Source organism: Pimephales promelas, chromosome 10 (assembly GCF_988280905.1).
Source record: "Pimephales promelas chromosome 10, fPimPro1.hap1.1, whole genome shotgun sequence".
NCBI classification, from domain to species: domain Eukaryota; kingdom Metazoa; phylum Chordata; class Actinopteri; order Cypriniformes; family Leuciscidae; genus Pimephales; species Pimephales promelas.
The window spans coordinates 4,611,589-4,638,585 of NC_142778.1; the positions used below are offsets into that span (position 1 = coordinate 4,611,589).

At 37.7% G+C, this 26,997-nt stretch overlaps 1 long non-coding RNA gene across 1 annotated transcript in view; it reads right to left on the minus strand.

The window, feature by feature from the left end:
* Positions 1–2,305: 2,305 nt before the first annotated feature.
* Positions 2,306–26,997, minus strand: part of LOC120459913 (uncharacterized) — a 45,293-nt gene continuing 20,601 nt past the window's right edge. Inside the window, exons 2-3 of the long non-coding RNA XR_005617851.2 lie at positions 5,925–6,109; positions 2,306–3,301 (exon numbers count right to left, since the gene is read on the minus strand). This is a non-coding gene — a long non-coding RNA (uncharacterized LOC120459913). The remainder of the gene's footprint in view (positions 3,302–5,924; positions 6,110–26,997) is intronic.

The window sequence follows — 26,997 nt, forward strand, 5'->3', positions numbered from 1 at the left end:
GGAAAAGCAAACCGAACTAAAGCGAACTGAGCCGTGCCGTGCCGAGTCGCACCACGCAATGGAAAAGGGAACCGTACTGAGCCGTACCAGCAGTAGAAAAGCTCCATAACAGGACTTTAGCGTGAACTAACCCTTTAAAGGGGTCATTAACTGGCTTTTTAAATTTCATTATATTGTTGTCAGAGGTCAACTTATGACGTTCGCTTGGTTTTTGCATTCAAAAACATCAAAATCGGTCTGCAAATCCAGTCTTGTTTACACAACAATCCTCAGTGAAATGAAGCGAACAGATGGTTTTACCCTCATCAGCTGGAACGTCATTAAAAATAAAGTTTATCCATTCAGTTAACACAGTCTCATCCCAAAAAGTCATATAACTGACGTCTTGGGACGTCTTTTGACCATACGTCAATATCCGCCTTTTTAGGGCCCCCTTAAACGTCGGTAGATGGCGATCCCGGGCCGTCATACAACTGACGCTTTACCTTTAACGTCAGTTAGGTTTAGGGTTAGGTTTAGGTCTGGGGTAGAGTTAGGATCCCATAACCTAATCTACCGACGTTTAAGGGGGCCCTGAAAAGGCGAATATTGACGTATGGTCAAAAAACGTCCCAAAACGTCAGTTATATGACGTCTTGGGATGAGACCGGGTTGATTCAGTCCTATTGGAATCCAGAGGAAGCTTATGGAGCGACTGTCTTCTCCCACCAGGCACCGCACAATATTTTGTTTTGCTCGGTAGCTCGATCCGGTTTGTCATCACAAGGCAGGCCTATGTTATTTAGCTATGTAATGCACGAATCGGTGGGCGGGGCTAAACCGGCCGTGTTGAAGTAGGCGTTGATTTTCTTCTGCGGGGGTGGTGTTTTATCCTCTTTGACGTCATAGTTCCCCACTTGAGCCTTGTGTCAATAAAAGCTTTTATTGGACTAACAAGGACGTTTTCAGTTCTGAAACTTACATGATATTCTTATAATATGATGACCTCTTGTCAGAGGTCAAGGAAAATTTTATTTCTCAGTTCATCACCCCTTTAAATATGCTATTTTGGTGAACAAAAATTAGTTTTAAAGTATACAGTTATGGGCTACAGGGAGACTTTAAATAATTGAACTAGTCAGTGTTACCCTAGACAACCATGTCCATGAGAGTGTGCTTGGCTCAGAAAATACTTATTAGATGAAACGCAGAGACACGTCCAGATTACAGCCCAGACGCCGCTGATGAGTACTAAGACCTCTGGACTGCCAATAACATGATTAGTGACCCTCCTTCTGGTCACATTGACTGTGCTATTAATGTGTGTGTCATTTTCTTGCTCTCTTCTACTCTCCTTTAGGTTTCTGCCATTGGCTCTCTTAGTTTACAATGCGACATCGACTATGCCAGAACAATAAAAAGGCTATAAAAACGATAATGATAAAATAATAAAAATTAAGCGTTTGTGTACCATGCATGTCAACAATTTGACAATCATTTAGAAGGTAATACTCATTTTATTTTTAGTTTAATTAGTGAAGTCAGTGATTTGAACAAACAACTAATTTGACTCGAATTCGGCATATTCAAAGTAGAATAAGCTCTTCGGCAAAACATTAGGACTGCTATCTGGTCTTTTAGTCAGAAAAGATCTTGAATGTGTGCTGTTGTGCCAAAAGTAGTTTTCTACTAAGGCAAGAGGATGGCGTTGGCACATATCTGTCTTCTGGTCGTTAAAATCTCATTAGTGATGTCCTGACAGGAATTTAATGAGGATGGGCTGGTCTGCTTTAGAGGGTTCAATTTAGAAAGGCTGGTGTCTGCGAGGAACCAGATTTACAGCCAAAATAACATGAGAATCTCCTGCGGTGCGTCTGAAATCAAGTACTGCCTGAATAGGTACGACACTTGAATTTGGACTTAGAGTGTGTTCAATATAATAATGTGGATAGTATGAAAGAAATTTGGAAGTACTACATCCGCCTTGTTGTTAGCACAGTTAGCACAGTCCATCTGGCGCCGGGCCTGTATAACGTTAATTGCTCGAGTCGATGAATTTGATGTCTCGTATCTCCTGCAGGTAAATGGCTCATTTTTTTAATTAGAACGATCTGCTGTAGATGAAGTTGAGGCTTCTCGGTGAAGGTGACTTCTTATAGATAAGTTTATCATTTTTTACATCATTCAATCTCTCATTAGTCAATGTGACTTTTAGTTGGCGTAATCGCTTTTATTTTTTTACTGCATACAATATCTGCATTCCTTTTTTTGTATAATAACCACAAGCAGTCCTCTCTGAATATCTCCTCCTTTTTCTCTCCACACACATAAGGGCTAACTCACATTAAATTCTAATGGCTGGATTATATGGGCACCCAAGAGCAGCATGTCCCATTATTTCCTCCATTCTCAAAGATATATTCAGCAATAACCAGCCATTACTGGGAATTAGGGGACCTGCCTTCCGGCTGTCACACACAATGTCCATTGAGGGAGGCTGATTACTGGGTTTATTAGTTCACTTTATGAGATAGTCCGAAAATGTCTTGGGATTGAATGGTGGAAATGAGATACTTAAATTGTGATTTTCCGCTGAAAATTGTGTAAATATGTAATACAGGTCCCACTTATGCCTGAATTGCCTTAAATACATTTCTTTGAGAAGCATCAACAATCCAGAATCTTGCCGTTCTTACAGAAGAAAATATACTTGAGTTGAAATTATTGTGAATTGACTGAGGCTTGGCCTTTGTTACATCAATTACATGGATCAATGGGTTCCCTTTTGAATGGGAACTCACACTGTGTCTGAATTAGATGCTATTGGGAATGCCTCCAGTGTGACTGGTGTCTGAAGCACGTGTGTAACAAGCAGGACAGGGCCGAGAGCCGAGGGAACGGAGCGTGAGTGCTAATGAGTGTCATCTGCACGCCACACTGGTCTTGAGTCTCACGGAGGAGCTCCGGAAGGAGAAAAGGAGGAGTGATGACATCAAGCTCGGCTGAGGAGAGTCTGAGCAGACATGGATGCTCGTGGCGGTGGGTTGGAGTGACTTGCCGGAAGGGAAAGACGAACTTGCTGCAATCCGCCTGGGATGTGGAGGGACGGCTACCGTATTAGAGGGAGCGGAAGAGTAGCAGCTGTTTGCCTGAGGCTGGAGACATGATGGGGAGGAGCAGGGAACGGAGGACTCACTGCCGGGTGCCCAAAGCTGGAGGAGCCGTTGACCATCCACCAGGGGGCGGAGGAGTCAGAGGGCCGTCAACAGAGGGGTATCCAGCGCTACAGCTAGGCGCTCCGCCAACTGAGGAGTTGACCAAGCTGGTGGAGAACCAGATAGCAGTGGATACCATAGGTGTGTGGATACCATAGGTCTCTATACCAACATTTAAGTATAGAGAAAATCTCCTGGCTTTCCCAGATAGCTATTTATTCAAGAAATATAAGCCATCTAAATTCAGAGGCTGTATCCTTCATAGGATCGAAGTGAGAGGAGGTCGAACCGAGTGTCATTAAATGGGACAATGGAGGATTGCTTTTGTCACCAAGCTGCCGTTGACAAGTAATGTTTGTACTGGACTTTTTTGAAAAGTTATATATAACCTGAAAGTACGCACCAAGGTCCAAACCAAAATTCACGTTTTGATACATTTTATACTTTCAGAACGTTTTGGTTTTGGTTTCACACTGCAATTATGCGAGCGCACTAAAGAACTTTACGCGACATTCTTGCATCTTGTCGTCATCATCTATGTGGGCTGCATCTTGACATTGATTGGTTTAGTAAATGGACGTGCGTCTGACGTCTGCGTGTTGTCAATTCGGCGGGTAACTTTGACAACATTAACAGACAGACGCATATCGTTGCAACTATATTGTTATTTTTATGCCATTACATGCAGCACCAACTATACACAAGGCTAGTTCAAATTCACCAAATGAACGTCCTCAACATTTTATCAACGCCGGCAGGAAAGGAGGAGAAGATTGCAAGTTGACTTCTTATTATATCATAAGACCATAGTTCAATTAAAAACCTCGTCTCCAAAACCCCCCAGAACTTCCTCTAAAAGGTCTGAAAGTTTGACCTGGACCGAGACTACCTCTTTTCGTCGGACCAAATTTAATTTGTTTCACACCTGTAATTTTGATTCGGACCAAACTGAAAAGTCCGATAGTCCAGACCAAACAAGGTAGGTGTGAAAGGGCCCTAAGTGTCTGAAAACAAAACCTGGTTCACAATCTTTCTAAATTTGTTCACCGTGGTCCAATTTATAATAAAGATTAAAAGATTATCTATAAAATCGCATCTTATTAAGATTTATAAAACAGTAAGTTCCAGTTCTTGATTCTTATTGGTCAATCTGATTGGTCAATCACTTCGACCACTCTTAGCAACTTAACCATATGTTTGTTCTCATTGATATTGTTCACTGAAGGTTATGGAGTAGAGTATTGTGAGAGATCAGGTAAGTGAGTGTACGATACCTGCATTTACAGTATATATACAATTTTTCCTCAGATCACTCCTATATTCGTAATAAAGAATCAGTTTCAATGTCTGCACGATATCTTGTCCTTTTAAGAGTTAAGGGGTTTCCTGTGCCCTCAAGTCATTTGTCAGTTGTGTCTTGAGTTTCAGTCCTTTTAATATAAAAGTCTTCTCTCCTGACAGACTCATAAAGACAGTCTTTGTTTGTTGTCATCTAATGGCAGAATAATGTGACCATTGACAGGGACTATTTTTTCCAGTGGAAGGAAGGCTTTTAATGATTTTACTTCATGAAAGTTGCAATGATACACAATTTTTTGGCTTTAATATTTGTAATGTGTGCTAACCCTTTTATAAAAGCAACAATTTGTTTTTATGATTTGTCTTACGCCATATGCCATTTCGTTGACTCGAAATACTACGCACATGGCACCCTTTAGCGTCAATATAACACACACTGTTATGGATAGGTTTAGGTCTGGGGTAGGGTTTGCGTCTCATATTGACGCTAAAGGATGCCAGTCACCAACGTATATGACGCCTTGGCTTCTGCGTGTTATATTGACGCTAAAGAGTGCCATGTGCGTAGTATTTCAACAAAATGTCATTTGGTGTCACCTATATGACGCCAAAGGATGAGAACGGGCTCAATTGGGACAGCTGTGAGTGCCGCATTTGGCCTTCGAATGCAGCTTTTGAAAGACGCAGCCTCTGAATTGGGACACAGCTATCGATTTTCACAATCAGATCTTTACCATATTATAATGTTGGCTAAGTACAAGAGCACGTACAGGTAGAGCCATGATTTGTCGACCACAGATGACGGTGGCGCTGAGAAACAACATCTCTTCTACTCTGATCCTCTGAAAAATGTGAGCCTGACTGGATTGGTTCAACCTGGATCCTGTATCCTTGACTCTGTTGAAACCCTGATTCAGACCACATTGTAATCCCTTGAATGAATGAAGGTTTTCAAATACCTCATGGATTACATATGCATACTTGACAGCTGTGTGCTTTACACTCGTGCTTTTGACTCTAAAGCAATTGGTTCATATAGCATTCATAAATGGTTAAATGTTTAGAAAGCTTTCCGGAACAAATGCCTCAAGTCTTAAAAATGATGTGACCTGAAAACATTATACTCTGTGGTGCATTTGTATCATTAACATATAAACAATGTGAAAATCATAAATTATTAAAGAATGCCAAATGGATCTATAATAGCCTACCTGGAGACATGGAAATGCATGATTTGAAATCTTTGCTTTACTTGTCAGTGTAATTATTATTGAGAAATAGTTATTTACCTTGTAACTTTGTGTTTTCTGACATAGAGAGGAAATTTAAGTATAAAGGGAATTGTGTAAGTTCTTCACCAACCCAAATACAATTACATTTAACAGATCTTGTATAATTTGTAATGGAATATATTTTGAAAGTGTAACGCACCTGTGTGTTATTGCAGTGCTGAAACATTTGGGTTAGGCGACATCCCATGATGTGCTGCGTCTGCTCTTTGGCAAGCACAGAGCTTTGTACACAAGTGCTCAATCGTTTTCCAACACCGTGTTTGAATTGTTCATTTCAAACAGCTTGCCTATAATTGCATCAACATCAGTGAAGACAGGCGACATCTGTTGGAAAAGAAGCACAGAACAAACATGGCTTTTATTGAATTTGTAAACTTGACAGTAAAGAAAAGAGAACGGAGAAGTATGTGAACGGGAATTTGCTGATAAGGTGGATTTATAGTCTATAGATGGGGACAGCATGAGTTATCCATCATGGCTTATGGAAGTTGGGGCTTGGTGATTAATTGGCGATGTGTGCTGAACGCAATTAGTTATGCTACTAGCTCAAGCACATTGATATATATTTATAAAGACATTTGGATTTGACTATTTGCCCATTGGGACTGTCATTTGGCTTTACAGTCAGGTACTATTCAAGTAATTAGAGTGATCCGTTTGTGTGTGTCCCAAAAAAAACAGATATATGTTCTCTGTCTGAATACATTTTCTGTATTCAAAACACAAAGGTTTAAACTGAACTTTTAGTACACTGAAAAATGTGTTGTTTAAACTTGAAAAGTGTCCATCTTAGATGTTTGACTTGACTAAACTAAACGTAAAATGTTAAGTCAAATCAATATGGAAATACGAATTGGCGTGTCATACATACGCCATTTCATGAGATCAATCTGTGCATTTAGATCCTTTTCCTCTTCATTATTGCAACCATTTGCGACATGGAGTCAAACAGGATGATTCATATTATTTATATTAAAAGTCACTTTGTTAATGCACATTTCATATCACAGGTGCACATTATTCCAAAAAAAAAATCAAAGTTTGTTTTCGGAATGCGTCGTTAAAATGCAACAAATGCAACAAATGCAAAATGCTCTTTATCACAACTTTATTTTAAGTCGCATGGCATTCACATATCAAGTGATTAGCCCAAAAAAAATGTCCATGGGTTCCACCAACAAACACAACAAATCAAATCTTGTACTTCAGGGCTATATGTGCTATTGCGATCCTGAGGTCCTCCTCGCTTGGCTCCATTCTGCCATGAGATACTCACTTCTCACGCTCAACTCCCAAAAGATGAATTCAATCCCACTCAACTTTATTTCGGGTTGCACTCAGAAAGACTTCAAATTACGGAAGTAAATGGGTTGCATGTTTCAAGTTGACTTATAAAATGTCAAACCCAGTACGCCAACTCTCATTTAAACCCAGAACGTTCACTCTCATTTAAATGGGTCACCTTGGCCCATAATTCCCTCTGATTCTCATCTGTCCTCACCACAGCAGAGGGTTCCACAGGCTGAAAACGAAACACCATGCAGAGAGAAAAGAGAGAGAAAGGAAAAAAAAAGCATATTCGAGGCACATCTTACATCAGTAAAGTGGCATCACATTAGCGTCTTCCTGAGTCCCGTCTTATCTTTGGAGTACCACAGCAGATGCATGTAGATATCACCGCTTGCGGTTCAGTGCCAGGATGTGCTTTATCATCCCAGGAGAAAACGTTGCATTTATCGTCTCTGAATTGCCTCTCTTTTTATCAATAGGAGATACTACAGATAGTGGTGTCAGAATGCAGGTGGTTGATTTCGAGACGGCTGTGCACAGTGGTGCTTTTTCAGGTCAGAGAGAAGAAGGCTGCAGTGTGCAAGCTTATTCAAATTCATAAACAGCAGGATGGAGCATGCAGCAAAGAGTTTGTTGTCAAGTTCGGCATCTTTGTATTGTGAAAACAGGGGAGAGATCAAAAAATTGGGGTTTTATTTTACAATGTCTTTGTTACACGTTACATGTGAGTAATAACGTCATTTATGCTTAATTACATGCAATTAACCCTAAACCAAACTCTTAAGCTAACCACATCCCTAACGTAAGTGCACATAGTTATTACTTAAATGTATAATTAATATAATTATTACACTGTAACAAGGGCATCTTATAATAAAGGTGTCCATGTTATGTATTTAAGTGCTGTGTATAATTAACTACACGTACTTACTACAGTAAGGTTAGTTGTATGCAATTATGCATAATTTATAGTTATTACTACAGTAATGTAACGTGTAACAAGGACACTGAAAAAATAGTGTTAACAAATTGTGTTTAAAGGTCACACTGTAAAAAAAATATTTTCAAGATTTGTTATCACAACATATTTTCTTTTGTCAAATCAACTTAAATAATTCATTTAGTCGAGATAACTTATTATTTCGAGTTTCTGATGATTAAATTAATCTCCTTCATTGTATTAACTCACTTTTTCCAGTTCAATCAACTTAAAATTTTAAGTCAACCAGGTTACTTACTTTTTTAAGTTAAACCAACAATATTTTTTTACAGTGCAGTGTATCTACTAACATTTAAAATAATAATTTGATACGTGTACATGCATGTTTTTTTTACATTGTACCTATATTTAAAAATACATGTATGTAATTACAGCTGTAATTAATTTCTCAAATTTTTAATTACACTGTTGACCCTTCCCTTACATCTTAACCAACCCATAAACCTATCCATACCACCAAACCTTTTAAATGTGTGTTGGCAGTGTGTGTACACATGCACCCTCTCCTCTATTTTAATCCCCATAAATCATAAGCTGTGTCATAAACAAGACGTTTGCAGATTCTGGGCAAAGTGACATCACTTTGTACAGGCTCCGCCTACTCTGCCGTATTAACATAATTTCCACTGTGAGTGAGTTGAACTGTCCGCCATTTACGGTGCTGTTCTGCACAACAAACTCATCAGTAAGGTTTTGGTCATAATTTGGACGGGGACCTCTAAAACAGACTTATAAACAGACGTAAAAACAGACGTAATAAGTACGCTAAACTTTACCTGTTCTATCTCCATGCGGTATTTTCTGGTTTTGTAGGCATAATTGTCCGACTCAAATTCGGACAATATAGCGCTGAACACCGCTACTGACGTTGTCCTGTTTTGTTGTTGTTTGAATGAGCATAGATATCCGCAAAAAAGGCTAGATGTCTTACGGCTGAGTTTCTATCGTCATCACCGGCGGCCATCTTGTCACAGGCAAGCTGATGAAAGATGAGTGATCAGCACGAACACAAATACTCTTATCTCGTTGAAATCTTACAAACAGTTTGGTTTCTTACAAACGTTATAAACGTGGCTATAATTCTGGATGATTATTTATCCACTTATTATTCATAAGTGTGCAGTGTCATAACTACATCTCTGACGTTTATAACAAACCAAACCGTTAGAAAATCGGTAGAAAATTGAGCAAGTTATGGTTATTTAAAAAGTACATGCACCTTTAAAACACAATGTTACGATTGAGCGAGCTGCCTGTGACAAGATGGCCGCCAGGTGCAGACGTGGACCTCCATTGGCCAGCAGCGTGGACTAGATATTTAGCCTTTATTGTGGATATCCAGCCCATTCTCATCCTTTAGCGTCACATAGAACGCTATATGACAAAACGGCGCTATACTACGCACACGGCACCCTTTATCCTTAATATTCACGCGAACCCAAGGCGTCATAAATCCTTTCGTGTAATATGAGACTACCTTACAAAACCCCACACCTAAACCTAACCATCACAGCGCGTGTTATATTAACGATAACGGGTGCCATGTGCGTAGTATAGCGCCGTTTTGTCATATAGCGTTCTACATGACGCTAAAGGATGAGAATGCGTTGGGATATCTATGGGAATGAGCTCATAAAGCTCCGCCTTCTTCTTTAATGGGGTCAGCAGCAGCTCATTTGCATTTAAAGGGACACATACAAAAACAGCATGTATCTGCTCACCCCCTAAAAGTGGTGATTTTAACATGCTTAACAAATATAAGAAAATTATCGGTGGGGTATTTTGAACTAAAGCTTCACATACACAATCTGGATACATCAACGACTTAGGATTTTATATCTTGTAAAAAGGGAATAATAGGTCCCCTTAAATAGCAGCAAAAGTATTTTGCAATACAACAATAAGAACATTGTGTTCCTTCCTATCAATTAGTAGTCAAAGACACCTAATACAAAGTGGGACCAAATCGAATAATAACCAACTTTAATTACAAAATGTTGAGCTAACTACATCAGTGAAGCACTTTGAGACAACAAAGAAGATACGCTTATATAAAAAGTCTTTTAGCTCTCTGCAGCAATAAAGTGTATTAAATAAACACTGCATGGACGTTTATGTGATTATCTAAATGAAACGGAAAGGAAATACCTGTGTGGTGTATTAATGATTCTCGGCCTGGCCGTGTTTCCAAGAGGAAAAAAAAGAAACTCTAGAATAAAGCTCCGGATCCCAGAAATCAAATGATAATTTGAATATCAATGCAGCAGTTTCATTTATCTGTTGGAGTTACTTCAAATCCTTTTAAGTTAGTATGAAGTTAGTTGTGGTTTTAATGTGGTGTTTATACATATAGTTTCTGAAATACCCGAAGTTGACTGTTAAATTGCTTTCGCTACTTTTTTACTTTAAGGTTCATTGTTTACATGCGTTCATCTTTTCTTCAAATGGAGACATTTTTTTCTGCCTCTGAAAATATAAATGTAAAAGCCTTTTTCATTCGGAACATCATAAACTTGTTAATTAAATGACTTAAATGAAGGATTTAAATAAGACCGCACTAATAACAGGATTAGTGATTTGAGCTTTTTTCAATAAGACTGCTAAATTAATTCTGCTATTTTATCCCTAGTGATGTGAATAATTTATCAGTTCGCATTCACAGGATTTTTGGGTTTATGAAATATGTAGTTCAAATAATTGACACGTACTGTATTGGGATACAATTTTCTTGTTTCCATGGCAACACCTGCCAGATTTGTCATGGCTCCTCATACCAAATATCATAATTCGTTAACTAGTTTTCTGACAGAATGAGCATGAAAATATATTTTCTCTCGGTTCATCTTTGCATGTTATTTGATGTTTATAAATATGTCTGACAACCTCAGCCAATTTTTCCACAAAACTGTATGTTTGTGTGTTTATGTTGCTGAATTTAAAAAAAGAAAATAACCCAATTTACAAATGGCATGTGCAATAGTAAAGGCAATTCAACATGTAATTAAATTAAATGTTATAATACCAATGTATTGTTGGCATTAAAGGTATTATGTAATAGCTAGACAAACAATATTTTAAAAAAAATATGTAATAAAATTAACATGGGTGGATAACATGAATGGGGCCTAACCATAAAGTATGATTAAAGTAGTCCATATTGGATCATGCACTGTTTTCCAAGTCCTTTGAAGCCATACAATTACTTTGTGCGAGAAACACGCCAAAGTATAATTGGTTTTTCACTGAAAATCTTGCCATCCGTCCTAGCTCTCTTTGGCATTCATAAGAAAAGTAACAATGTTCATTTCATGAACAAACTATCTTTTGAGTCAAAACAGTTCACAAAATGATTATTGACAAAATGACTGATCCATTTTACAAGACCACTAGTGGAGAAGAATATCAAGATGATCAGTAAGCCTGTTTTAATGACGGCAGAAGACTGGGAATACAGGTTAATTGACTCTTTTCTTTTAATGGCTATTTTATGGTCTTTTTTGAAAACTGAAAACTTCAGTCCCCATTCTTTGAGATGTGGAACCAATTAGGTTAATTACAGCAATTAGATTCAAGACATTAAACCAATCAAGATGCCAAACAAATCGGAAAGAAACACAGAAATCCCAAAGCAGATTTCCCACAATCGTAAATTTAATGAAATTCCATCTTTTCATTTATTAATCATGGGCCGACAGAGAAGACGGCTGGAACTGGTCTATAATGTGTGTTCAGACTGTCAGTCCAAATCCAATCCAGTTTAACTGCAAAAATAATTTTTACAAATCCGTTTTAAACTACTATTCAGATCTCATTTCTGGAAATTCGTTTCAATCGGACTGTTCTGATCATATTTCGCTAGGTTAATGTGATTTTCTTGTTGTTTCTCTTGTGTTGTTGCAAAGTGCCGAACTAGCAGAAAATGACAAAGGAATACAGCCATTGTCTCAGGTGGAGTTGTTCTAGGCTTCAGGACTCAAAATGAGCAAAAAGAGCATTGCGATTAAATTTGCAAATCCTTGGATATATGTGTGTGTGGTTTAAAGGCAGAAACGTACAGTGATTTATAGTGATTCTTTTCCACTTAATGCAGATTAGAGTGTTAATGTACAAGAAAAAAAGTAAGAAAAAGTGCTGACGACCTTGAGAAGGAGAAAAAAAAAACTTCCTTCAGGAGAGAGATTTTCATTCTCATGTACTGTATTTACTTTTCATTTGAACCCATGGCTCAGTAGAGTTTTTTTGTTGTTGCTGCTTCGGATAGCTTGGTGTAAAACCACAATAAAACCATGATTCATTCATTAAGAATGCAAATAAGATGCATTAGACTTTTACATTGACTCTAAAACTCAATGTTCTGGGTGCAATCACGTTCAAAAAGTTTCCAAGTTGGAAGTCTGAGTTCATGTGGCGTTTAATAACACACTCTTCCAAGTCTGAACTTAGAAATTGGTGACTTTCCAAGTGTAGAATATAATGTGTCTTATGAATCATTGGATGACATTTATGCCAACAGAAGTACTACGTGCAGAATTACTCATACATTTGTTAGCGATCTTTATAAAATTATATGCAGTAATTTGTTCAACACCATTAACATGCAATGAGGCTAAAAATGCAGTTCTGTTAATTATGTTAATTTTCACTCCAAATGCACTTCCTACCACAACTCATTCCACAGAGAAGTTTTGTACAAAATATTTCCATCAAAATATATGTCGATGAGGTTCACATTCCGCAGCCTTGAGCTTAGACTTGGATTTATGCAAATCAGGTAACTGTACAAACATACCCAGAAAATCTGACACAAAATAATCTCCTGACCTCACACACAGGGAAAATGTTTATCTTAAGTTATCTTATTATACATTATAACACTTTACAGTAAGGCTAAATTTGCTAATAGTTAATTTTTATAAAAAAAATAATAAATTTCCTCATCTAAGCTAGGCTTGCTTGTAAGATTTTTTTTAATTAAAAAAAAATAAATAAATCTGTTTTTGGCAAATGTAAAGACCCTTTCACACCAAAAGTTAAATGAGCCTCAGGCTGAAGCAAATGCAAATTCGCAAATTCACACCTGTACAGTAGAGGGCGCCACTCAAACAAAGCGCAGCTCTGAAGAAAGTTCAACACTCTTACTTCAGGGATTAAGAAAAAGGAAACACAAATGTGAGGTTTATTTAAAGTCATTTTTTGCTTATTAGTTTGAATTGGATCATCGAATAAATTGGTTAATATGAGATTAAATACATACAGTAGAGTATACTTATGTAATTTAACTTATTTCATTCTTGCAACATTTCTAAAGAATGCTTTCAGCACCTTGTTGAATCAATGCCACATAGAATTAAGGCAGTTCTGAATGCGAAAGGGGGTCAAACACAGTATTAGTATGGTGTTCCTAATAATCCTTTAGGTGATATATATAACGCTGTAAATTATAAAGACTATTTTGTAATTGCCTGCGAAGAGATCAGCGTATGGATGAAATAAGGTTTTCAGTCATGGCATGGCATAGTACGCTGTTCATTTATCATGCTGTTGAAGCAATGTGTGTTATGAAACTTTGTTTCAGTTTTCAAAAAATATATATATATTCTAATTAAAATATATATTATTTATGTGAGAAATGGCCACACTATCAGTCATTTCATTGTTACACTGAAACATTTTCTTGTATCGCTGTGCCATGTGTTATTTGTAGCGTGTGTGCCTGTTTCTACAGGAGAGGGCCTGAGGCTTTAGCGCACTTATTGAATAAATCACTGAGTACCACACAAAGAGATCCTCTATCATACACACACACACAGCTGACATACACCACACTCCCGTACAGTAACCCTGCCCCTCATTTGCTTTGATTGAAATCAATATTAGGCTAATTTAATCCAAGACTTTTCCTCAAACAGCTTGTGTCTGTTGTATATGTGAGCCACTGTGTTTGTGCATCGCTGAGGTCAATTGACATGGCTGTATCTCAAAGAGGGTCAATAGAAAGACCCAGCTCGGAAATCACTCATCTGCCCGAGTGCAGTGGCTTTAAATATTAATGTCTTGTGCCGTGGTAATGGAGATGATTACGGCCGTTTTCGACTGTGTGTGTGTGTGTGGCAAGGAAGTCTATCTCTGGAGAAAGCATAGCATTGCATTCCCATTCATCTCAATTGTAGTTGCATGGTTGGGGAGTAGGTGAGACATCCCATATTTCATTTTTTTTAGTACTAAATACTAAAATAACTAAAAGTGAAATAAAAAAAAAAAGAAAATGAACTATATAGACTTTTTAAAAACTAACAGTAGCCTGATATAGATAGCCTAACTAAAAATAGCCTAACTACAACTTTAAAAATTAAAATTGTAAATTTAAAACTTTTAAAATTAAAATGACGTCTACTCTGCTCTGATTGGTCAGATGGCCCAGTCTGTTGTGATTGGTCAACTCTGCTCTCATTGGTCAGATGACCCAGTCTGTTGTGATTGGTCAACTCTGCTCTGATTTATCAGATGGCCCAGTCTGTTGTGATTGGTCAACTCTGCTCTGATTGGTCAGATGGCCCAGTCTGTTGTGATTGGTAAACTCTGCTCTGATTGGTCAGATGGCCCAGTCTGTTGTGATTGGTCAACTCAGCTCTAATGGGTCAGATGGCCCAGTCTGTTGTGATTGGTCAACTCAGCTCTAATGGGTCAGATGGCCCAGTCTGTTGTGATTGGTCAACTCTGCTCTAATGGGTCAGATTGCCCAGTCTGTTGTGATTGGTCAAATGACCCAGTCTGTTGTAATTGGTCTACTCTGAGTCTGCTCTCATTGGTCAGATTGCCCAGTCTGTTGTGATTGGTCAACTCAGCTCTGATTGGTCAGATGACCCAGTCTGTTGTGATTGGTCAACTCAGCTCTGATTGGTCAGATGGCCCAGTCTGTTGTGATTGGTCTACTCTGCTCTGATTGGTCAGATGGCCCAGTCTGTTGTGATTGGTCTACCACTTACAGTGCATGTCGATACAAACCATAACAATGGCGTCGGTTTTATCATATCAAATCCAGCATGAATCCTCATAATTTGGAAGTGCAGCAAACCGTGTCTTCTCGACATATCAACAACACAAACCAAACTCTTCCAGGCCTCATCGACCAACTCAAGGCAGCAAACGGTGACCATAGGTTGACATTATCCACATTTATTAAAAACTTACATACTGTATGTTACTGCTGACGACTCGTTTCAGCAGTTCAGAATCAATTGTTTCTTTGAGGAGGCAATAAACAGATTTGTCGTGCACTTTGATTTTTAAAAAAATTGCAGACTTTTACATTGACAAACAGTTATATTATACACTGCATGAAAGGTAATATTCGAAAAAGCATAACAAGGGTACTCTAAAATGCTGAAGATAGAAGCAGCTCAATCTGTTTTGGAACAGAGCCAGTAAAACCATGCCATCTTATTTTAAGAGAGGCACTGCTTCTTCCAGAAGCAAAGGTCTAGTGCATTATGGGTGACAGTTGACGGTTATGTACTGCAGGGTGTGTGCTAGTGTATGTGTGTGTATTGTGTTTATACTGTGGATTCATTCGCGCTGACGCATCATTAGCTGGATTGGCCGCTCTTACGAAAGGTCAATGAAAGGTCAGCTTGAACTACATCTAACCTTTTCTTTCATTCCTATTCTCTTTTTTTCTCTCATTTTTCAATTCCTCTCTGCTCATGCCTCATCTCTTAATTTGCACTGCAAAAAAGGCAGTTAAAAAAAACTAATAAATCTTTTTTATGCTCTGAAATTCCATCACAGTTCTGATAACTCTCTGGTTCAAACAGACTTTACATTTAATGTTCATTTAAATAGCAGGTGCTTTGTGCATTTGCCGAAGCATTCTCTGGTCTTAATTCGTGTTCCTGTTTTCCCCAGTGCACGACTGAGCTGAGATTAGTTTGTTGTGTTTGTTGTTCCGACTTGTTTTTTTTTTATTATTCATTTCATCAATAATTCAATTTAATGTTGGGAGCATAGATTCCTCTCTTGTGGAACAAGGTTCATCAGGAGTTTTTTAAAGATTTTTTTTCTTATAAGTTAACTATTATCAATTTTACAAAGGTACAATAAAAAGTGTTATCTTGTGCGCCCGATTAGGACATCCGTGACATCCACACTTACGAACCATTTTTTTTTTAAATATTGCAATACCAAAATACAAACAATGTAGAAAAGCTTGAATACAGCGCGCGTCTCCATCAGAGTGTATACGAAGCTCTGGCGCACAAGATAACACGTCAGCAGCGTCATTGTAATCGTGAACGAGCAATGACAACCGAACCGGAAGAGAATAAAATGCTGAATAAAGTCGTTGTTTTAGCTATGTTTGGACCAAAAACTATTTTCGATGCTTCAAAAAATTCGAACTAACCCACTCATGTCACATGGACTACTTTAATGATGTCTGTATTGCCTTTATGGACAAGGACAGTATAAGGTACATACATTTTCAATGGAGGAAGAGAAAGCTCTCGGACTAAATCTAAAATTTTTTAAACTGTGTTCCGATGATGAACGGGCTTGGAACGACATGAGGGTGAGTCATTAATGACATAATTTTCATTTTTGGGTGAACTAACCCTTTAAGTAAACTTAACAAAACCTATATGTCACTTTGTCTACTAATCACGACTATAACATCGTCGGCATAAGCTGACAATATCAGGTTATTTGTAGTTTGGCAAACATATACCATGAAGTTTGACCCTTATTGGTTGTAAAAGTGTCTCTTTTGCCAAAGAAAAAGCATACCAGACAATGAGCACCCCTGCCTAATACCTCTGAGCTTTAAAAGGAGAACATAAACCACCGTTCACCTTAAGAATACTCTCAACGCCACTGTAAAGAACTTTAATATGATTTATAAAACTTTGGCAAAACCCAATCTGCTTGTTAACATCAGGTGTCTTCAATGTTGGCAATATAAAATAAATAGTTCTTAATTAATCTTTGATGTCTGTCTGTTAGTGAGATATTTTTGTTCATTTTTTTGGTGTAAACTTTACTCATTTTAAATTGTTAACTTTTAAGGAATAATTTGATTAATTTTCTAATTTGTTAAATTTAATTAATAATATTGCTTGTGATCTGTTGCCACAATTCTATCGATTAGATAAAGCATATTCATTTTTACAGTGTGGAGTGTCCATGGAATAAAAAAAGCTTTATTTCTAGCATTTTGTACTTTTTTACCTTTTTTAAATATTATTTAATATAATTGTATATAATAAAACATAAAAAAATATGAATTGTGAGGGGGAAAATGTTGCAATTACCTTTTTTTAAATTTAGGTGGAAACAAGCATCCATAGAAATCTGCACAAAGAAGCAGCTCAAACATGTAATAAAATTGGAGTATTTTGTGAGACGAGAAAAGATATTAAATATGATTATGATTTTTTTTTCCGTGTCGTTTATTCTTATTGGGAAATCTGTTACTCTGAGAAGCTGGCAGATGTGACAAAAAAAGGTTAAAAAAATACTCACCTTGATGTTAGTTTTTATAATCTTTACGTTTTTGTGTTGTTCTATCCCCAAAGAAAGTCAGATAGTAACACAAATAAATCAATTCTTCCTTTGCCTCAGATTGTGAGCAAACTGTTAATAGCTTGGCATTTGCCACGTCATCACAGATCAGTTAGGGGATGCCAAGCTCTGCCCCCTTTGCCATGAACTCACGGTGACCTATTCGCCTGGACGTTCATTTTTCTCTATAGGGACCTGACATTTGTCTGACATTTGATCAGCCTTTCCTGTGTCACTTGCGAACTAGTGCTCATCCAATCACAGCAGCTTTAATAGTGACTGATCCGGCCAAACGACTGTGCATACATAACTTTCCCACAATTTCTGACCATTCAGGTCATTACACACGCTGTTGTCTTGCGCATTACACTGAAAAACCTGTCCACCATAGTCAAACTCTTCACCCTCTATGGTTACTGTATGGTTATTTTTTTATAACATAAGGAACTTTATGTGTTGTGGAAGAATGGCACTGTCCTTATATATGAAAATGTGTCATTAATAGTTTTAATATGACCATTTCATGAAAGCAATAAGGTAGTTTACAGTCTCCAAAATCTTATTTTCTTAAATACAGCAACAGCTATATGATAAAAAAATACATGTTAAATAAATAGTAATATTAATAATTGGAAAGAACAACATGCAGTGATGGGGGTGCAACATTGAGGAAGCTGTGTGTCGGTGTGTGTGTGTGTTAGCCTTTTTAGTAACAGGTTAAGGAACAACTGCCATTAATGGAGATTGAGTTGTTGTGGCTAGCGGCCAGCAACCCAGATCTGCGACCTGGAAGGTCACGGCGTGCCTAACTTCAGGGTCCGAGTGTCGGCTGCATAATCGATGGAGATATGCTTCAGTTCAGTTTATCAGTATATGTGTGGAAAATTACTGTTTATGTATTTCTTAGCCAATGTGAATCATTCAACCTGAAGCAAAGACCTTCAACGCATTCTCATCCCAAGACGTCATCTAACTGACACTTTTGACCATGCTTCAACATCCAACGCTTTAGGCACCCTTTAGCGTCAGTAAGATGACGCTATCCTAGGGCGTCATCTAACTGACGCTTTAACTTTAGCGTCAGTTAGATGACGCGGGTAGGTTTAGGTCTGGGGTAGGGTTAGATCACTAGGATAGCGTCATCTAACTGATGCTAAAGGGTGCCTAAAGCGTCGGATGTTGAAGCACGGTCAGTAAGATGACGCCTTGGGATGAGAACGGGCTGGATATTTATAATTGTGAGGGTTGGCGGCCTACAAACTCCTTGTGAGACTCCTTCTTTGACACAGATGCCATGTTTATGAAATACAGACCATGTTCATGCTCTGCAAATACAGTATAGCATTAAATGCATGTATATTTTTTTAATAGAAATGAATGAAAGATGTAGCTACTACATGTTAGCTTGCTTATTGTGCTCAAGAGCATGATCTGTTTTTAATCTCACTGGAAAATGTAGTAGGGATTTCATGTGAATGTCGAAAATGTACAACTGAGATCATACCAATTCATACGAATTAGCCTACAATTTCCCAAAATGTAAAATAGTTACAAATTAACATGAGCTTGTGTTATCTATTTAATGTCACACTAACATGATGCTTCTAACCATGGTTTTGGGAAATGGCTAATCGGTGAACCATGTTGGTAACAACAGAACTTATGAACATGGTTGGCTTACAATACTTTTGGGCACTGCACTCCAGATGAATAAAATAGCACCATGCTTCTAGAGCATAGATGTGATCACCAAAACTTATCTTTGAAAGAATTTATGTTAGACTGAGAGAGTTTACGTAATGAAACATCCAATATGTCCCAAAATATCTTGTGATTTATGGCACAAATCCATTAAAAACTCAACAGCATGAGGGAACCTGAGCTTGTCAAATGTATACTCATACAAATAACCCTCTTTTCAGACAGCACAACCATATGGTGATGAAATGGGCTTATGACATGATAAATGGGTCAGAGAATTTGCACATGCATCCACTCCACAGCAAACAACAGCATCACAGTGTCTTGCCAAGACCTTCTCTGCGTGCAGCGCCTTTTAGTAAAGATCATCCCTGACAGGCAATCTGCTAAATGGACCCTGCTCCTGTAGATGCAACTCAATAAAATGCCCGCTGACCTCCAACTTCTGCTGCGAAACCAACAGAGGTGGAGAGAGCAGAGAGATCACACAGAGATGGAGAGATATCTTTATGTTGGTGATTTGTTACCTGCTTTATGGTGAACAACATCCAGAATACATTGTGCAGATGCTTCACGCATCAGAGTGATGGATTAGGAATTGAATAAACTTTGATCCTTAAACTTCCTACACTATAGGGGGGTTCACACAGTAGGGATGTTTTCGTAGTTCCTTTAACGCTCTGATGGTCCCCGGTCACTTCTGACCAAATAATTTTCTGTTTTGAATTTTAAAAAAAATCACAGCTTCACTGGAAGGTTATGATACTTGGTGACTTTTCTGGGATTTGGTATGTAAATATATATATATATATATAAAAAAAATTTGGTCATGATCCGAGCATAAGTGCTCGTAAAAAAAATGGTCACACTCGTGGTCTTCGGTCAAAAATGACTGACCCATAGGAAATGAATGGGAAATTTACAAAAACACAAACATTCTCTGAATTTTTGTCTGCACAATCTACAAATCGGCCACGATTCTAAAAGAAAGTACACCGCAGTAAAGGGGTGACACTCTACAACATCAACACACACACATACAATCACACTTTTATACACATACAGACCAATAAATTCAGATTACAAAAAATCTGTTTTGAATTATTAAAAATCACAGCTTCATCGGAATGCTACAAAATTTGGTGACATTTCTGGCATTAGGGATGTGAAAAAAAAAAAAAAAGAGCTCATGATCCGAGCATGCTAAGTGGTCGTAAAAACTTTGTCACAATTTTGGTTTTCAGTCAAAAATGACCCCCATATGAAATGAATGGGAAATTTACAAAAACACAAACATTCTCTGAATTTTTGTCTGTAAAAATCTACAAATCGGCCACAATTCTAAAAGAAAGTACACCGCAGTAAAGGGGTGACACTACCACATCAACCACCCATACACACACATACAAACACACTTTAATACACATACACACCAATAAATTCAGATTACAAAAAATCTGTTTAGAATTTTTAAAAATCACAGCTTCGTCGGAATGTTACGAAATTTGGTGACATATCTGGCATTAGGGATGTGAAAAAGAAAAAAAAAGAGTTCATGATCCGAGCATTCTAAGTGGTCGTAAAAAATTAGTCACAATTTTGGTTTTCGGTCAAAAATGACCCCCATAGGAAATGAATGGGAAATTTACAAAAACACTAAAATTCACCAAAATTTTTCTACATAAAGTGTTATAATTGAACGAATTAATACAAATTGTGAAAAAAATGGGTATAAAATTTGCTTATAGCAACACAAGCTTCTCTTTCTAATCCAATTTTTGGCTGGAATTATAATTCACAAACTTTAAATTAAAAAAAAAAAATCTAAAACTTAATAAGAAACAGTTTTTGAGATTGTTTTAAATATTCAAATCCACAAAAAAAAAAAAAAGTAAATCTATCATAAACAGCTGGGGCTCCTAAACGAAGACCATCAGAGGGTTAACTACAGTAGGACTTTCTTTTTTTGCTCACCAGCCACTGTGACCAGTAGTTTTTCAAAGTTACTAGCCAATTAGCATTTTCACTGGCCACAATGTTGACATCGATACCATGGGAAAAACTGCAATATAGATATTTTTAATATTATCTCATAATTTGGCAACAGGTATATCAAGACCTGATGCACAGATCCATCATACTGTTACACGCGTTTTCTTGCATTACTTTTAAAAGTAACTTTCCCTAACACTGCCCAAACATGGACACACACACATTCTAATAAAATTATGTGGGAACTAACAGGTATAAACCAACCAACCAGTGTACTGTGAGAGATTTAGATTGGCAGAATCAAATATTTGAGTTAATATTTCTTTTGTAAATTGACTAAGTTCTCTGAAAATAACTGAGTGCCTCAAAATCATTGAAGCAAATCAGAGATTAAATATTTACTTTCAATTGATGGCCAGCCTGTTCTTGGAGGCTCGGTCAGATAGTGTTTTTATAATCACACTACAGTCCCCACTGCAGCATCAAAGGGGATTTTTGAAGAAAACAATCTAATTACTCTTCTGCCTTCAACCTGAGATTAATTATATTTTCTATTATGAAGTAAGTTATTTATCAAAATGAAAATTCAATGTCAAAAAGTAAAAAGTCAGCATAGTAAAAAAAAAAAAAAAAAACATGAATGCAGTAGTATGTGATTTGGTGTCGTAGGCTAGTTATTTGTCATCTGCTGATGCTGCTGAGGTGTCTGTTTGTAGAACTTATTTTGCATTCTTATTTGTCACAAACACTCTCACACTCTCCAGAACAGAGAGAGAGAGAGAGAGAGAGAGAGAGAGAGAGTGTCAGAATGGGAAAGAAAGGTGATTTAAGCAATTTTGAGCATGGCATGGTTGTTGGTGTATGAGTATTTCACAATCTGCTCAGTTACTGGGAATTTCACACACAACCATTTCTAGGGTTTACAAAGAATGGTTTGAAAAGGGAAAAACATCCAGTATGGCAGTCCTGTGGGCGAAAATGCCTTGTTGATGCTAGAGGTCAGAGGAGAATGGGCCGACTGATTCAAGCTGATAGAAGAGCAACTTTGACTGAAATAACCACTCGTTACAACCGAGGTATGCAGCAAAACATTTGTGAAGCCACAACACACACAACCTTGAGGTGGATGGGCTACAACAGCAGAAGACCCCACTGGGTACCACTCATCTCCACTACAAATAGGAAAAAGAGGCTACAATTTGCAAGAGATCACCAAAATTGGACAGTTGAAGACTGGAAAAATGTTGCCTGGTCTGATGAGTCTCGATTTCTGTTGAGACATTCAGATGGTAGAGTCAGAATTTGGCGTAAACAGAATGAGAACATGGATCCATCATGCCTTGTTACCACTGTGCAGGCTGCTGGTGGTGGTGTAAGGGTGTGACTTTAGGCCCCTTAGTGCCAATTGGGCATCATTTAAATGCCACGGCCTACCTGAGCATTGTTTCTGACCATGTCCATCTCTTCATGGCCACCATGTCCCCATCCTCTGATGGCTACTTCCAGCAGGATAATGCACCATGTCACAACGCTCGAATCATTTCAAATTGGTTTCTTGAACATGAAAATGAGTTGACTGTACTAAAATGGCCCCCACAGTCACCAGATCTCAACCCAATAGAGCATCTTTAAGATGTGGTGGAACAGGATCTTCGTGCCCTGGATGTGCATCCAACAAATCTCCATCACCTGCAAGATGCTATCCTATAAATATGAGCCAACAGTGACAGCTGTAAATCCAAGCACTTAGAAAATAAACAGCATTTCCACATCAAGCCACATGTTTTGAGGCATAATCTTGTTGGCTGGCTGATTTCTGGTCTTCTGAATGTCTCAATCTATAAGATAAACATTGAAACTTCCTCTTATAGTGTATATTTAAAAAAAAAAAAAATCAAATGCACATTGGCACATGCTAGCTAATCTAACACATTTAGTGGGAATTGTGCCTAATGCTTAAACCATGTCACCAGGGAACTACTAGACCAACTACTATTTCAGGAAATAAGAAATTCCTTCTGTTTTGAACATTTATTTCAGGGTCTAAGCACCGTATCTAGTCCATCGCAGAGTTCTGAGAGACTGTCTGCTGTGTTCTCATTTCATCCTCCTCTCTGCATGCTTGAGAACACCACAGCCTTGCTGTCACCCCGCTGTTCCTGACCACCAGTCCGAAAACTCTCTTTACAGTTCATTTCAGAAATGAATATCCGTGATTGATGAGAGCTGACAGTGGAGTTATTATTTCCAAAACATGTGCTACCAAGAGGACAGACCGTTTCTGTGTCAAAAGTGAACCTTAAAGAATAGACATATACCTGTCTAGGTTACATTTAATAATAATGTACAACAGAGATAAAAGCCCCCTAAAGGAAAAACAATTTTGGACCTAGAATATATTGCAGGGTAGCCTATAGCCTATATATATATATATATATATATATATATAGGCTACATAATTGCGATAATATATATTACTGAATATTGGTTGAACAATTTTACAATTCATTTAAAAAATGTGCACTCCCTGGCCACTTTATTATTGGGGTGCGTCTCAAACAACTCCCTAGATTCTGAGTTTGTGAATCAGTATAGTGTACATGAATCCGGGCAGTTGTAAGGACCCTGGTTTACTACACACTGTGACAGTGATAACTCAATTTCCCTACTCTACAACGTCACTGTACAACGTTACCACTTGTATCAGTCATCAACAGGCACAATATATCTCTTTCATTTTATTTCTTGCGCTGTTTAAACACATTGTTGTTTCATATCCCACAACATAACAGCTGAATATTAATTATAAATGTTAACTAGATGTGTTCACTACCTGTTTAACAATTTATAATAATAATAATTTAAAAAAAAAATCTTGTGTAATTATTTATTTCATTGTCTTGTGGGTTTATGTTTCATGCTTCAGAAATGTGACATAATTTCCCATAAGACAGCATAGTGAGCATTGATGCACCCTGGTTTTTGCGGAGCATTTTACGATTTTTTAGGGAGTGAATGATTTTGCGATTGAGACAGCCCTTAAAATATCCAATCATATCCCTGATCAGTGCTGTCTACTGAACTGGGGAGCTGATAAAGACGCACCCATTTAATTCATTAATTAAAGGGATACTTCAGGATTTAGCATTAAGCTTTGTATTAGTAGAAAACCTGTAGTATTTTCAAATTACCATGCTTTCCACCCTCATAACCCCCTGAGACAAGAGATTTATGTATTTTTTGCCCGGAAAAAAATCCTCAGATGACGCAAAAATCGCCATTTTGCGTCATTGAAGGATTTTTTGGCCAAAGGCTAAAGACTACAGTCAATAGTAGGGTCTGTCCCGCATGTTGTCAAACCGTCCAGGGTGGGATCTCACTCACAGAATGTACACATAGTATCGGCCATCTAGCAGGCTCTTGTTATGTGGAGAAAGCAGAGTAAATTAGTAAGAGAAAGCTGATAGGGGTTACCATCCTCTTTTTTCTGGACATGTCTGGCCTTCGAGATCGTACAAAATGTGCGGGATTTAGCTTTCTGCAGTCGCCATTCACTGTTTACATACAGCTTTTGTTTCAATCTAACTGAATTCGTTCTGATTGGTGAATCTGAATGTAGTGTTTACATGAACGCTAAACGAGTAATGTTCTCATCGCCTCGTTTTGGGTAAGAATAAAACATCAGGTCATGCATAGGTCACCTAGATTTATTCACACTGGCTCATGAAAACCTCTGCGTAAAACATATTTGCCCACAGAAAAGTGTGGGGGATGAATTTACATTTTATTATTACATATTTTCTGCTTATTAATCTATGCCCATGAGTAATACAAGTTACTTTGTTTTCCTATTTATTGACTGACACCAAAGTATGTTCACTCGGCGGCCATATTTGCAACGCCCAAGTCCTATTTATTTCAATGGGGAAATTTTAAAGACTGTTTGCCAAACTCACAATTAAATATTTCAAATCAGCAACGAAATCTGACATGAACCGTCCCATAAATGTTCTTTCTCGTGTTCAAATAGCACCAAAAACATGAATAAAACCAGTGAAATGCAAACTTAGAACATTACACAAACCTGCAATGATTAATATCACAAATAAACTTTAGGTATTTAATCTCACTTCATCAACATTACTAATGTATTTCCAAAAAAGTAACTATCCAGCAAGCAATAGCCATCATTTTACCTTCTAGACCCAATATAGTCCGGCTACGAGTAACCCACTTCTAGCCAAAATAACCTTGAATTTGGTTACATATAATTTTTGCCAAAATAACTTGCTAGATGTATGGTATTCCATAATGTAAGCAAAGTCAATAGTGGTTACAAGGTGTTTGGTTTAATTTGGTTGACGTGTTCTATGCATCTATTCTTGGGCTATCTACTACATTTTCACTACAGCCCAAATTTTGCCTGGTTTTAGTCTTGACACCATGGCTGTGTTTGGATGGCTATTAGCCTTCTTTTACACACAAAATTGCTTGCTGATGCAATTACATGTAGGCCTAATTACTTTTTTTGCGAGTAACGCAACATTGTATACGCATTACTTTTAAAAGTGGCGTGCACCGGAGCAAAAAATGGCATGTGGCAGCAGGCTAATGATGTCATGACAAAGCTGATTGGCACACACGACCCCAAACCCTTTGCTATATTTTCTTCAGTTTCCTTCCCTCATTAGCATCTGTTTCCAGGACTTTATTAGATTTCCTCGGTGGACCTTTTTTCATTTGGCGGTCAGGCAAGTATTCAGTGATAATTTATTGTTAACAAACCCCATGGGGTTTGGATAATCAGGATGGTAGCAGAAATGTTCAATCCCTTTCTGTGCTGTACTTATACTTGAAATATATTTTTTTCTTTTTCCACAAAACCATATATACAATGCTATTTCAAATGAACTAATTTGCATGCATTCGTTTGAAATTTTTCACCTTCTGATTTTGTAAGATAAATAATTGCTTACTTCTTGTTCCTCCAGTTCAGGTCACTGTCACAACTGGCAGACCAAGCATGCAATTTCTCATTATTAACTGCAAGGACCTTTTTTTTTCTGTGTTTTTCCCTCTTCATAATGAAATGAACATTTCAGGAATTTGGCTTAATGAATCCAAACCCGAATCACTTGCAATTCCATCACCATTATGGAAAAGTTGGTGTAACGGATAGAAAGAACAGACGAAAGATCTAATTAATGGTGTCACCACTAAATCGATGAAATTCTGTCAAACCACAGGGAATAATTCCTTCAAATAGCCTCACACAGATCAATGCCAATAGCCAACTGCACTGTTTATTATCTCTTAAGTTAATGACAGGAATCATTTATCAGCTGGTGACAGCCACCATATTTCTGTTCATATCAACAGTGACTGCTGATATTGATATCGAATGTGTCCTGTGTGAGTGTGTCTCATTGTTTTGTCAAACATCTGAAAGTTTGACATGTGTCCGTAGTGTAAAACCGTGAGACGTTAGGCAGTTATATATTTGCCACGGTTTTCAGTAGCACCTCATTGCAGTACACGAGATCCAGGGGGCGGAGTTGGATCCAAATCTAAGGGGTGGAGATGGGTAGGTTTAGGTGGTGTGCAACACTCTCTGCGCTGGATTTCAAGCCCAACCCACTGAAGTGAATGAGGAAATGAGGGTGTTTCTAATGGA